The 12,006-nt window shown below is 51.7% G+C and overlaps 1 pseudogene; it reads right to left on the reverse strand.

Moving 5' to 3' along the window:
* Positions 1–5,470: 5,470 nt before the first annotated feature.
* On the reverse strand, positions 5,471–8,066 carry LOC142025774 (olfactory receptor 14J1-like; annotated as a pseudogene).
* Between the last annotated feature and the right edge of the window lie 3,940 nt (positions 8,067–12,006).

Raw genomic sequence — 12,006 nt, forward strand, 5'->3', positions numbered from 1 at the left:
TGGCAAGCTCCTGTGCAGGTCACGGGGTTTGTTGGCTGCTTGCTTATCTCTATCTTGCCGAGTTTGGGAACGTGGTAATGCAAATAATGGCTGTGTGCTTTGTCCTGGCACTGATGGCTTTGTTGTGCTGTGGGAGCTATCTTGTGGAGGAGATGAGGGGACACATCTCCCTCTCCCTACCTGGCATTGATGTGGATGGTTTTATTATGCAGGCTCCGAGGTCCTTGTTCACCCTTACGCGAGCTGTTCAAGACTAATAATTAGTACTGGTGGTATATTATGTGTGTTGTGGAATCTGGTCTCATCCTAGTGTAAGAGAAGATGTTTCGGGTGAGGCAATACTGAAATGTGCCCTCAAGCGACCGGTTCTGGGTAGCAGGTTATATGGAAGGATTTGGGCAGATTCCTAGGATGGTTATCACCTCCCATAACCTGGAACTTTACACCCAAACAGACAAGCAACCCTGGCAAACTGACGTGCCACCTGATAGAAGGTTGCCTTGCCTATCCCAGTGAAAACCAGCAGCTTCTTGCACTGTACTGGGGCCTGGCCTACGCCTACCGAGCCGTAGTCCAACACTCTCAGAGGACCACGGTTGAGATAGGGACCCAAACAACAACAACTACAGTAATTGCCCCAGTAGCAAAAAAGAAACAGTGGACAAGGAGATCAACGGGTCCCTGTCATCGATTAGTAAGGGAAGAAGAAGAAGAGGAAAGGTTTGATGTAGAAGCCGGTCCTTTGACAAAGAAATTGGAGGAAGGAGTGAGAGAACTTAAACAGGAAGCGGAAACTACCCGGTCCCTGACCTCCTCAGAACTTCGAGACGTGCAGAAAGACTACAGCCACCAGCCAGGTGAGCGGATTGCTGCCTGGCCGCTCCGATGCTGGGGTAACAAGGCCGACAGTCAGCAACTGAAAGGCAAGGAAGCCCAACAGCTGGGATCCCTCGCTAGAAACCGGGGAATTGAAAGAGGAATTGGAAAAAAGGCAGCAATTTGCAGTCTCTGGAGCCAGCTCCTCTCCTCAGGAAAGTGGACTACCGCAGATGAAGGCATCCAGTACCTGAGAGAGTTAGCAGTGCTGGAAGTCATCTACGGTGATCTAGATGACGAGGAGGTCTCCAAAGATCCAGAGGCTGTCCTGTGCACACAGACCATGTGGAAAAAGGTGATTCAAGGTGCCCCAGCGTCCTATTCTAACAGCTTGGCAGCAGTGTATTGCCCAGCTATGGAAACACCAACTGTGGAGAAAGTGTCGTCTTGGCTCCAAAACTTTGAAGAAAATCTCTGTGTCTCCTCATCCCTACAGGACAGTGCCTTGGCTGTTAGGGACACTGCAAGAAATCAGTCCTCTCCTGCCCCAGTCAGAGGGAAAGGGAGCCCAAGGTGTATGCTGCGTGGTGCACTCTGGTTCTTCCTGCGTGCCCAAGGGGAGGACATGAAGAAGCGGGATGGCGAACCCACCTTTAAGCTGGAAGCCCATGTACATGAACTGAGAGGGAAGAAAGCTGTTAGGAAGGGGTCACCTGATGTCGTGGTTTAACCCCAGACAGCAACTAGGCACCACACAGCCGCTCACTCACTCCCCTCCATCCAGTGGGATGGGGGAGAAAATCGGAAAAAAGAAGTAAAACTCCTGGGTTGAGATAAGAACGGTTTAATAGAACAGAAAAGAAGAAACTAAGAATGATAATGATAACACTAATAAAATGACAAGAGTAATAGTAAAAGGATTGTAATGTACAAATGATGCGCAGTGCAATTGCTCCCCACCTGCCAACCGACAGCCAGCTAGTCCCTGAGCGGCGATTCCCCGCCCCCCACTCCCTCCAGTTTGTACACTAGATGGGACGTCACATGGTATGGAATACACCATTGGCCAGTTTGGGTCAGCTGCCCTGCCTCTGTCCTGTGCCAACTGCTTGTGCCTCTCCAGCTTTCTTGCTTGCTGGGCATCAGAAGCTGAAAAATCCTTGACTTTAGTCTAAACACTACTTAGCAACAACTGAAAACATCAGTGTTATCAACATTATTTGCATACTGAACTCAAAACATAGCACCGTACCAGCTACTAGGAAGACAATTAACTCTATCCCAGCTGAAACCAGGACACCTGAGAAGAAGGCTGTCAGCGTAGTTGCTGTAGAGGCCCAAGAAAGCACTCAGCGATCCTCCAGGCATAGAAGAGCTGAAACCACCTCCCTTGATTCCAGCGAGGGGAATTGTGGTTTGGCGCCGCAAGGGTCAGACAGTGAATACTCTGACGAGGAACAGCAATAGAGGGTCCCTGCCTTTGGCCAGGAGGAGGAAAGGGATGACCAGATATACTGGACTGTGAGGATTCAATGGCCTGCCACACCAGACCCACAGAAGTATAAGGCTTTGGTAGACACTGGTGCACAGCATACACTGGTGCCATCAGGGTACAGGGGCACAGAACCCATCTGGACCTCTGGAGTGACGGGGGGAGGCCAAGAATTGTCTATATCAGAGGCTGAGGTGAGCCTAACAGGGGGATGCTGGAGGGAGAGCTTCCTCCAAAAAAGACAAAAAACCCTCAAGGGTAACTTCCTTGGAGAAGTCTGGGACTGCTACCTGGGATCTTAGGTATGTAAAGCAGAGCTCAAGAGACTCTGGGAGATGCCTGGGAGGAGTCTTGGGTCAATCCTGGAGGAGCGAGCTTCCTGCAAAGGAAAAAAATCATCTCGGCTTGGTTCCTTGGAGAAGTCTGGGGCTGCTAACTGGGATCTCCGGTGGATCCCAGCGGAAAGGGCATCCTACAAAGGAGAAAACTCATCTTGGGTAGCTGCCTTGGAGAAGTCTGTGGCTGCTACCTGGGATCTCAGGTCCCTAAAAGGGAGGTCAAAAGCCTCTGGGAGCTGCTGGGAGGAGTCACAGGTGGATCCCAGAGGCGAGAGCTTCCACCAAAGAAGAAAAAACCTCAAGGGTAGCTTCCTTGTGGGAGTCTGGGGCTGACACCTGAGATCTTAGGTATGTAAAGGAGAGGTCAAAAGACTCTGGGAGATGCCTGGGAGGAGTTTTGGGTGGATCCCAGAGGAAAGCGCTTCCTCCAAAGGAGTAAAATCAACTTGTGTAGCTGCCTTGAAGAAATCTGAGGCTGGGCATCCCCTGGGAGGTGTGACCAGCCTGTGGGACCAGGAAGCAGGTCTTACGTGCTCAAGGAATAGTCAATCGCCAGCTCTGGGGTCAGGAAGGAATTTTCCCCTGGGGCAGTTTTTTGCCTTCCTCTGCAGCACTGAGCAGGACCACTTGTCAGGGCTCCTCTGGGCCCTTTCGCCCAGGTCCTTGCCTGCTGCTCTTGCACCTCCAAGGCACCGCTCGTGCCCTGGCTCTCTCGGGCTCTCTTGCCCAGGGCCAGTCTGGAGCGGGAGCGAGCTCTGCTCTTCCCTTTGCTCCATTTCCCCAGGGCTTCTGGCTTGGGCAAAACAGCCTGTGCTCGGAAGGGCTCCACGCTTGCTGCCCCATCAGGAGCTGCCACTTTTCACCTCTCCCTGCATGCAAATCAAGCGCAGGGCCGGCACGAGAGCGTCTTTCATGCATCATTGGCCAAGAAGCACAGCGGCGGATCAAGTTTCCGAATGCAAAAATAGGCTTTTCACCGCTACCTGTCATACTTTGGAAAATACCCGACGGTACCACACACCTCCTCCTCCTGCTCCTCCTCCTTCTTCTTCTTTTGTGTGTTGTCAGTCCTCATTCTCATTCTTCACGTTCTCACTCTTCAGGATACAGGGACTGCTTGGCGTATTCCTGCTGCTACTTTCTGTAGCTCTGTGACTTGCCTTTGCCAGGCTGCAAAGGATGCTTTCTCAAGCTCAACTGAAGAATGCATCTGCCCGCTCCTGGCTACATGGGCACACGGTGTTAATGCTTGTGAGCATCAGCTCTGAAACAGACTCAGAAAAATAAAAATAATAGCCTGTTTCCACTTGTAACCTTTGTGTTCTGTGTCCTTTGTGTTTTGTGTCCTTTGTGTTCTAGATATCTGTAGAGAACACTACACTCAAAGCAGGCTCACACCAGGTTTCTCATGGCTTTATCCAGATGGGTCTGATAAACTGCAGGAATGGAGGCAGTGCAATCTCTGGGAAATGGCTTCCCATGTCTGACTGTCCTCACATTGCAAAAGTTTCTCCCTACATTGAGCCTGACCCTCTCGTCTTTCAGCTCATTGCCTCCTGTGCTCCTGCCTTGCACCACAGTGTCTTCTTGGAAACCTCACCGTAGGCAAGGCATGTCTGTTACACCCTCTGTGCAAAGCCCTCCACTCTGCAGCCTGAACAAGGCCAGCTCCCTCAGCCTCTCCTAGCAGGGCAAGTGCTCCAACACTGACCATCTCTGTGGCCCTCTGATGAACTTTTGTGGCTCTCCAGCTTGCCAGCGTCTCTCTGGCATTGTGAGGAACCAAAACCTGGGCAGGTATGCTGTTTGTGGTGTAACAAGTGCTGAGCAGAGGGAGATAATCACTTCCACTGGCTGTGCTTCTGCTCCTACAGCCCAGGATGTTGTTGGCCATCTTGGCTGATGGCTCCTCTTTTGCCTAATGTAACCCAGAGATCCGCAGACCCTTTCCTGCAGAGCTGCCACCCACCCAGGCAGTCCCTGTCCTATGTCAGGAACTCGAGCAGGGCCTGGCAAGAGGTCAGCGTGGATGAACAGGGACCCCCCTGACTTAGGAGGTCCAACACCAGAAGGAAGTGCAGGGAGGCTGGAGGGGGAACAGCCTGCCCAGGAGCAGACAGACACCTGGCCTGTGGGTGCGGGGATGGAGCCAGCAAAGCCAGAGCTCAGCAGTGGCTGGGAACGACCATGCATGGGGAGGGCACCCAGAAGGGCTTCTCTAAATGTGTTGTCAGCACAAGGAAGGCAGCTGTGGGAACCCTGGTCTCAGTGGCCAGTGGGGCAGGGGACAGGGTGACAAAGCCAGTGTAAATACAGCAATTCCTCAGAACCAAGATTCTCCCTCGAGACTCCTGCCACACAGCAGGACTGTGACCGAGCTGCCAGAGCACTCAGCCCTTACACCGAGCCAGGGGCTCAGAAGGAGAGTGTGGGAGTGGAAAGAGAGCAGCTCTGGGAAGACCAAGTGCTGCTGCTGCCTGGCAGTGCTGCTGTGCTGAGACTCTTTTCCCCTTGCCCTCTGCACAGAATCAATACCCTGCAGCTTCACCAAGATCTCAGAGGAAGGATCTCGAGTAAACAAGTCACTGCAGGGTCCTTTATTATGCTGAAATACAGAGAGAGCACTGTGCCTCATTTACACAGCCTCTGGGTCATATTCTACAGGTAGACAGTGAATTAGAAGTGGGATGAATAATAAAATTTCATTGTGCGCATTATCACTAGAAAAATGAAGAAAACACCACCGCCACCACAATGAAGAATCTTAGAAGACATGCTGGGCCTGTAATGAGTTACATTATGAATGCTCTGCAAAAGAAAACAATCAGTTAATTGCTTCTGAAAAGCACCCGTTCATCATTTTCCTCAGGGCATCCTTGATCTCCTGGTTCCTCATGCTGTAGAGGAGGGGGTTCATTGCTGGAGGCACCACCGAGTACAGAACTGCCAACACCAGATCGAGGGATGGGGAGGAGATGGAAGGGGGCTTCAAGTAGTCAAATACACCAGTGCTGATAAACAGGGAGACCACGGCCAGGTGAGGGAGGCACGTGGAAAAGGCTTTGTGGCGTCCCTGCTCAGAGGGGATCCTCAGCACGGCCCTGAAGATCTGCACATAGGAGAAAAGAATGAAAACAAAACAACCAAATGCTAAACAGGTACCTAGCACAAGAAGCCCAACTTCCCTGAGGTAGGAGCGTGAGCAGGAGAGCTTGAGGATGTGGGGGATTTCACAGAAGAACTGGCCCACAGCATTGCCTTGGCAGAGTGGTAGTGAAAATGTATTGGCCATGTGCAGGACAGCACTGAGAAACCCACTGCCCCAGGCAGCTGCTGCCATGTGGACACAAGCTCTGCTGCCCAGGAGGGTCCCGTAGTGCAGGGGTTGGCAGATGGCAACGTAGCGGTCGTAGGCCATGATGGTGAGGAGATAGAACTCTGCTGTAGCACAGAAAAAGAAAAAAAAGACCTGTGCAGCACATCCCCTGTAGGAGATGGCCCTGCTGTCCCACAGGGAGTTGGCCATGGATTTGGGGACAGTGGTGGAGATGGAGCCCAGGTCGAGGAGGGAGAGGTTGAGGAGGAAGAAGTACATGGGGGTGTGGAGGCGGTGGTCGCAGGCTACGGCAGTGATGATGAGGCCGTTGCCCAGGAGGGCAGCCAGGTAGATGCCCAGGAAGAGCCAGAAGTGCAAGAGCTGCAGCTGCCGTGTGTCTGCAAATGCCAGGAGGAGGAACTCGGTGATGGAGCTGCTGTTGGACATTCACTACTTCTGAGCATGAGGCACTGTTCAAGAGGGTAAAGACAGTAACAAGTTAGAAGAGACTTCTCTGAGCTAAACTTAATGCATTTCTCATAGAAATCCCACTGAAGCCTCCTATCCTATTTCAGAAAGACCTTTGGCAGGTCCCTTTCTTGAGACATATGGTTGGTGCTGGCTGAGGGTGCCACTGGGAGCAGCGGGCTCTGCTGTGGGCTCTGGGGGAGTCAGTCCTGACCTACAGCAAGAGGTAAATAGGAACATGGGGTCATCTTAGATTAAATCCATTTGTCATATCAAAGAGCTTTTCAGCATTGTCACTCCCACTTCAACCCAAACTGGGGTTTTTGTTTTGAGTATTTGTTCTGGTTTCCACATGTCACTTCAGGAGTGCTTTTGGCAGGGAAAGAAGCAAGTGTCCTAAAGATGGGGTATCCTGAAAGGAGAGTTTTGTCATTTGTATCACTGGGAGCCTGACGATTAGGAGGGGATTGAGATATTTTCCTCACATGGACAAATCTCTGAAATGCACCCAAATCCCCCCTCCCCATTACTCTCCAGTGACAAAAACAAGAGGAGCAGGGACAGGAGGACATAAATGGATAAACACTACAGACCTGCTGCCAATGGAGGCAGGAGAGGGACAGACGGTAGGGCATTTGATAATTTCTTCTCTTCAGGGCTGAGGCCACTGAGAAGGTGACTGAGTCCCCATGGCCATAAGGGCAGAGGCTCTGCTGGGTGGGAGAAAAGGCCACGGGTTTTCTCCAGTGATGGCAGGGAGGTGCCTGAATCCCTCCCTCCCATGGCATTTCTGGGAGCAGCTCCCTCTCTCTCCCTGCCCCTGTCTCTGCTGCCTGGAGCTGTCCCTGTCAGCAGCCGCTTCTCCATCCCCTTGTCACCTCCCTGTCCCTGCTCATAGACCCCAAACCACCCGCTGCGTGCTCAGCTCTGCCCTGCAGACCCCTCCTGGACGCTGGGAACTGCCCAGGGGCATCTCTGTGTGTGCAGGGGTTAAGGAGCACTTGAGAACAAGTCCTAAGAACAACTGGGGTCTCGGTGCCTTCTCCAGAGGGGAGAAACAAATTTTAGTCTCATACTGCAAAACCACTGATGAGGATGATAAAAATTCATAGCAAAGACTCCTTACCTTAAAGGTAAATGCTGCCTTGACGTTCTTCTCCAAAATCCATGCCCAAGCTTAAGCTGTGAGCAAACCTGACCCACGCAGCACCCTCTTGACAGCAGAAGCATCCTGCTCTGCCCTTCCAGGGGTCGTTTCTTTCACCCACACCTTCTCCCCACACTGTCATGGGGAGCTCCCTGCGCAGGCTGAGTGCTGACCCTGGCAGGCAGCAAAGTCCCTGCTCCACCACTCAGCCCCTGAAACACCAGGACCCTGCTCTGAAGGACAGCCCTGGGCACCCCTGCATGCACACCCGGCTTCACAGCCCTGCAGCTGGTGCCAGGAGAAGGCAGCCCTCATGCCCTGTCCCTCTGACAGGGCAGCAGGGAAGCCCTGCTCTGGAGCACACCCTTCTCCTCTACAACAGAGAAATGAAGGCAGTCCTGACTGAAAACTGAAGCTCTATTGCCCTGCACCCACAGACTCTCCATGCAGAGGGCTGTGAAGATTTCTCCCGCAGTGAGCTCTCAGCATCCTCCCACTCCACGCTGCCTTTAAGCTCTCTCTGCCTTGCAGGTCTCCTCTCGATGCCTGCAGGCAGTGCCCCCAGCCCTGCTCCTGGGCAGAGCTGTCTCTCTGCAGCGCTGCCTGCTTGCCAGGAGCTCCCTCTGTCCCAGGAGCCCAGCCCAGCTCAGCAGCAGAGGACCAGCCCATGGTGACAATTTTCCTTCCCTCTCTGGGCTCCCTCCAGGTGTCCCTGGGCCTCCAGGGGAACCTGCTGGGAAACAGGCTGAAGCAATCACTGATGTTCCCTCCCGCACCTGGGGAGAGACACTGCTTTCCAGCAGGGTCATTGCTCTGCTGAGAGACAGACTTGGGTCCAAGAATCAACTTTTCTGAGAATCAGAGAATCACTGAGGTTGGAAAAGACCCTTAAGATCACCAAGTCCAACCGTGAACCTAACACTAGCAAGTCCACCACTAAACCATGTCCCTAAACACCGTGTCTTTTAAATACCTCCATGGAGGGTCATTGAACCACTTCCCTGGGCAGCCTCTTTCTTGTGCCATCATTGGGCAGGACACGCAGACAGTGACAGGCAGGGATCTCCTTTAGCCCTGCTGAGGGAAGGGAGCCAGCTGAGTCCATGGAGGCATCTCGTGCTGGGATTGTAGTCCTGGGGCTGGAAGGGGACTCAGCTCCCTCCCATGCCCACCACCAGCCCACAGGACCTGGGATTCCTCTTGCCTCAGTGCAGGTCTGCATTAAAGAGGCACCTGCATGTCAGCTCCTTGTCTCAGATTCTGTGCTAAGTAATGGTGATGGAGGCCAGGAGTGAGGTGTTCAGATGCAAATGTCTGGTGACATTGGAGGTGCCAGAGGTGGTCAGAGAGACGTGCAGGTTATAGAGACAGATTCAAGTTATGTGCAGGCTGATATAGGGACAGGACAACATCTGTGCTCCTCTTCTTCGTGGCAGCCCCTGGTAATTTCCTTTGGCCAACTGAGATGACAGCTGATGCCCAAATTAAGGGTAATGGAACCTGTCCCTCCTCATGATGTTCAGGGTGGCCTATAGAGGTATTCCTCCGACAGAATGGAGTCGTGTGCAATAGGGAGAGCTCAGTCTCTGTCTTCCTCTTCTCCATGTGTTGGATTGACTAGATTTTGGCTGAAAATATTGGCAGTTGTCTCATGTTCAGCCCCACCTTGGGTTACAGAATTCAGAGAAGCTACTCAATTCAGTGTTCAGATCTAGGCCCACAAAGCTACAGGATATGCCAGGGCTGGCATGGAAATCACAGGTCCTACACCAAAAGCAATTCTCCTTCAGGGATGGTATGCAACAGACACCCCAGATGGCATCTCGGAGAGCATGATTTGGTCCCTTTGTGCCATTGACGGTTGCCATCAGTCAGAGGCACCAGTCATCAGATGCCATCAGAGATGCAATTTCTGTCCCTTCTTTGACTCATTAGCTGCAGGCATTGGGTGATTACAAAGCACATCACACCAGGGTTCTTTCTCACTCCCTTGATGATCTAACCAAGGAACAGCCCAAGCATTTGAACAGTGTTCCTGGGTACATCTTGCCATCAAAGAGAGCATCCTCCAAGCACAGCCATACTTCATATCAAAACTCAACTGAAACTCAAAAGGCAATTCAAGGGCACCAAGATGAGCTGTTGCTACGTCAGGAACAGTTCAAGAAGAAAGAGAGATACTACGGGACACCTGTTAATTTAATTGATAAAAGGTATAGATAGATCTGAGACTGCCTATGTCGTCTTTGCCTCAGTTACCACCAGCAAGGTCTCTGTCCTGGTTTCAGCTGGGATGGAGTTAACTGTTTTCCCAGTAGCTGGTACAGTGCTATGTTTTGAGTTCAGTATGTGAAGAATATTGATAACACTGATGTTTTCCGTTGTTGCTCAGTAGTTTTTAGACTATAGTCAAGGATTTTTCAGCTTCTCATGCCCAGCCAGGGCACAAGAAGTTGGCACAGGACACAACCAGGGCACCTGACCCAAACTGGCCAACTGGCCATCTAGTATAGGAACTGGGATGTGGGGGCGGGGAATCGCCGCTCGGGGACTGGCTGGGTGTCGGTCGGTGGGTGGTGAGCAATTGCCCTGCGCATCATTTGTACATTCCAATCCTTTTATTACTACTGTTGTCATTTTATTAGTGTTATCATTATTATTATTAGTTTCTTCTTTTCTGTTCTATTAAACTGTTCTTATCTCAACCCACGAGTTTTACTTCTTTTCCCGATTTTCTCCGCCATCCCACTGGATGGGGGGGGAGTGAGTGAGCGGCTGCGTGGTGCTTAGTTGCTGGCTGGGGTTAAACCACGACAGTCTCCCAGGCCTTTGTGCTTTCAGGCAGGACTCCGGAAGGGAAAGGGGAACAAACAGTGGTGGATGAGGATCATGCCAGGGCTTACCTAGCGAATCACACCCTTACCAGTCCATGGGAGCAGAGGGGCTGCACTCAAGGGTGCTGAGAGAGTGTTTTTCACCAGGAAGTCCTGGTCTGTTCTGATCCCAGTAAGGAAGGCACTCAGACTCTGTGAGGCATCATTTAAAATGCTCTTCCTTAGGTCTAGCACTCCAAGGGGAGAATTGTACAGATAATCTAATGTCCCTTTAGATGGCTGGAACCCCAGGAGGTGTAGCATGGAGGTAGAAGAATGAGGAGGGTGGATGCCCCCTGTATGAAGGGGAAGCTTGGATTTATGGAGGTCCTCTATGTGACCGGCAACAGGTTGGGTTAGCTTTTGTCACTGAGGATCAGAGGAGTCAGTAAGAGTGACATTGTGCTGGCAGTTACAAACTACTTGATGATGGGAGAGGAAACAGAAAAGGTCTTTTGTCAGCACCCAAAGAATTCTGTGGGTTAATGATCAGGTGCCTATGGGGGACTGGAAGTGCCCTGGCATTCACTGGCCAGGCAAAGCAACAGGGTGCCAACAGCCTGAAGGACCTTGGGACAACTTTTTAATAGAGCTGCTAGGTGGGCCAACAAAAGTGATGGTCACCTGGACCTGACCGTGGCCCACAAGGAAAAGCTGGTCAGGATGTGATCACCAGCGTCAGCCGTGGCTGTCATGACCAGGAAACAGTGGGGTCTCAGACACCAAAGGGCAGTGAGGGAGGCCAGCAGCAGGGAACAGACTCTGGACTCCAGAGGAGAAGTCTTTGACTTACTTGGGAGACTGATCCAGGTGGTGCCATGGGAAGCAGCTCTGAAGGGTGAAGGAGCATGAGCAAATCTGACAGGCCTGACAGGACAGCCTCCTCCCAGCACAAGAATGATCTCTCCAAGTGCCCATGCAAAGAAGCATTCCCCTCAGGAGAGAGCTCTTGCCATTGTTGTTAACACTAAGGAATGAGAGAAAAAGCACTGGTCTGAAAACATCATGCCAGAGGTTACACACCGTGAAATTAAGAGCTACCTTGTCAAGTAAGAGTGAATGACAGAATGAAGTTCATGAAATTACAAAACTTAAGTTTACAGACATGAAGAAGTGCTGTGAAACAATAGGCCACCGTGAGGGAGTCTGGATCAGCACAAGGCTTTGTGTTACAAGAAAGGAACACCAAATGCATGGCACCAAATGAACTCCTGGAGCCTTGCAAAAGCACTCAGACCTCCAAGAGCGCAGAGGTGCCTCAGGGAGGTCCTCCCCTCACACATCTTGAGGTGTTACCTCAACTGGTGTTTCTCAGATCCATGCATGGTGTATGGAGAAACATGGTCATTACCTGAGGAAAGCCTTGAGAGCTGCTTAACTTCTCAGTAGTGACTAGGCAGTGATTGGAGGTGTGTAGTGATGCGAGAGAGGGTGGAGGAAAGTCAGTGAGAATCCAAGTGATGGTTCAGGGCTTTAGCAAATCCTTACAACCATGCCTGAGCCCAGCAATGGAAAGCAGTTGATGTCTGTAGGTGGAGGAGGAGTAGGTGTGCCCT

Source organism: Buteo buteo, chromosome 30, assembly GCF_964188355.1.
Source record: "Buteo buteo chromosome 30, bButBut1.hap1.1, whole genome shotgun sequence".
NCBI classification, from domain to species: domain Eukaryota; kingdom Metazoa; phylum Chordata; class Aves; order Accipitriformes; family Accipitridae; genus Buteo; species Buteo buteo.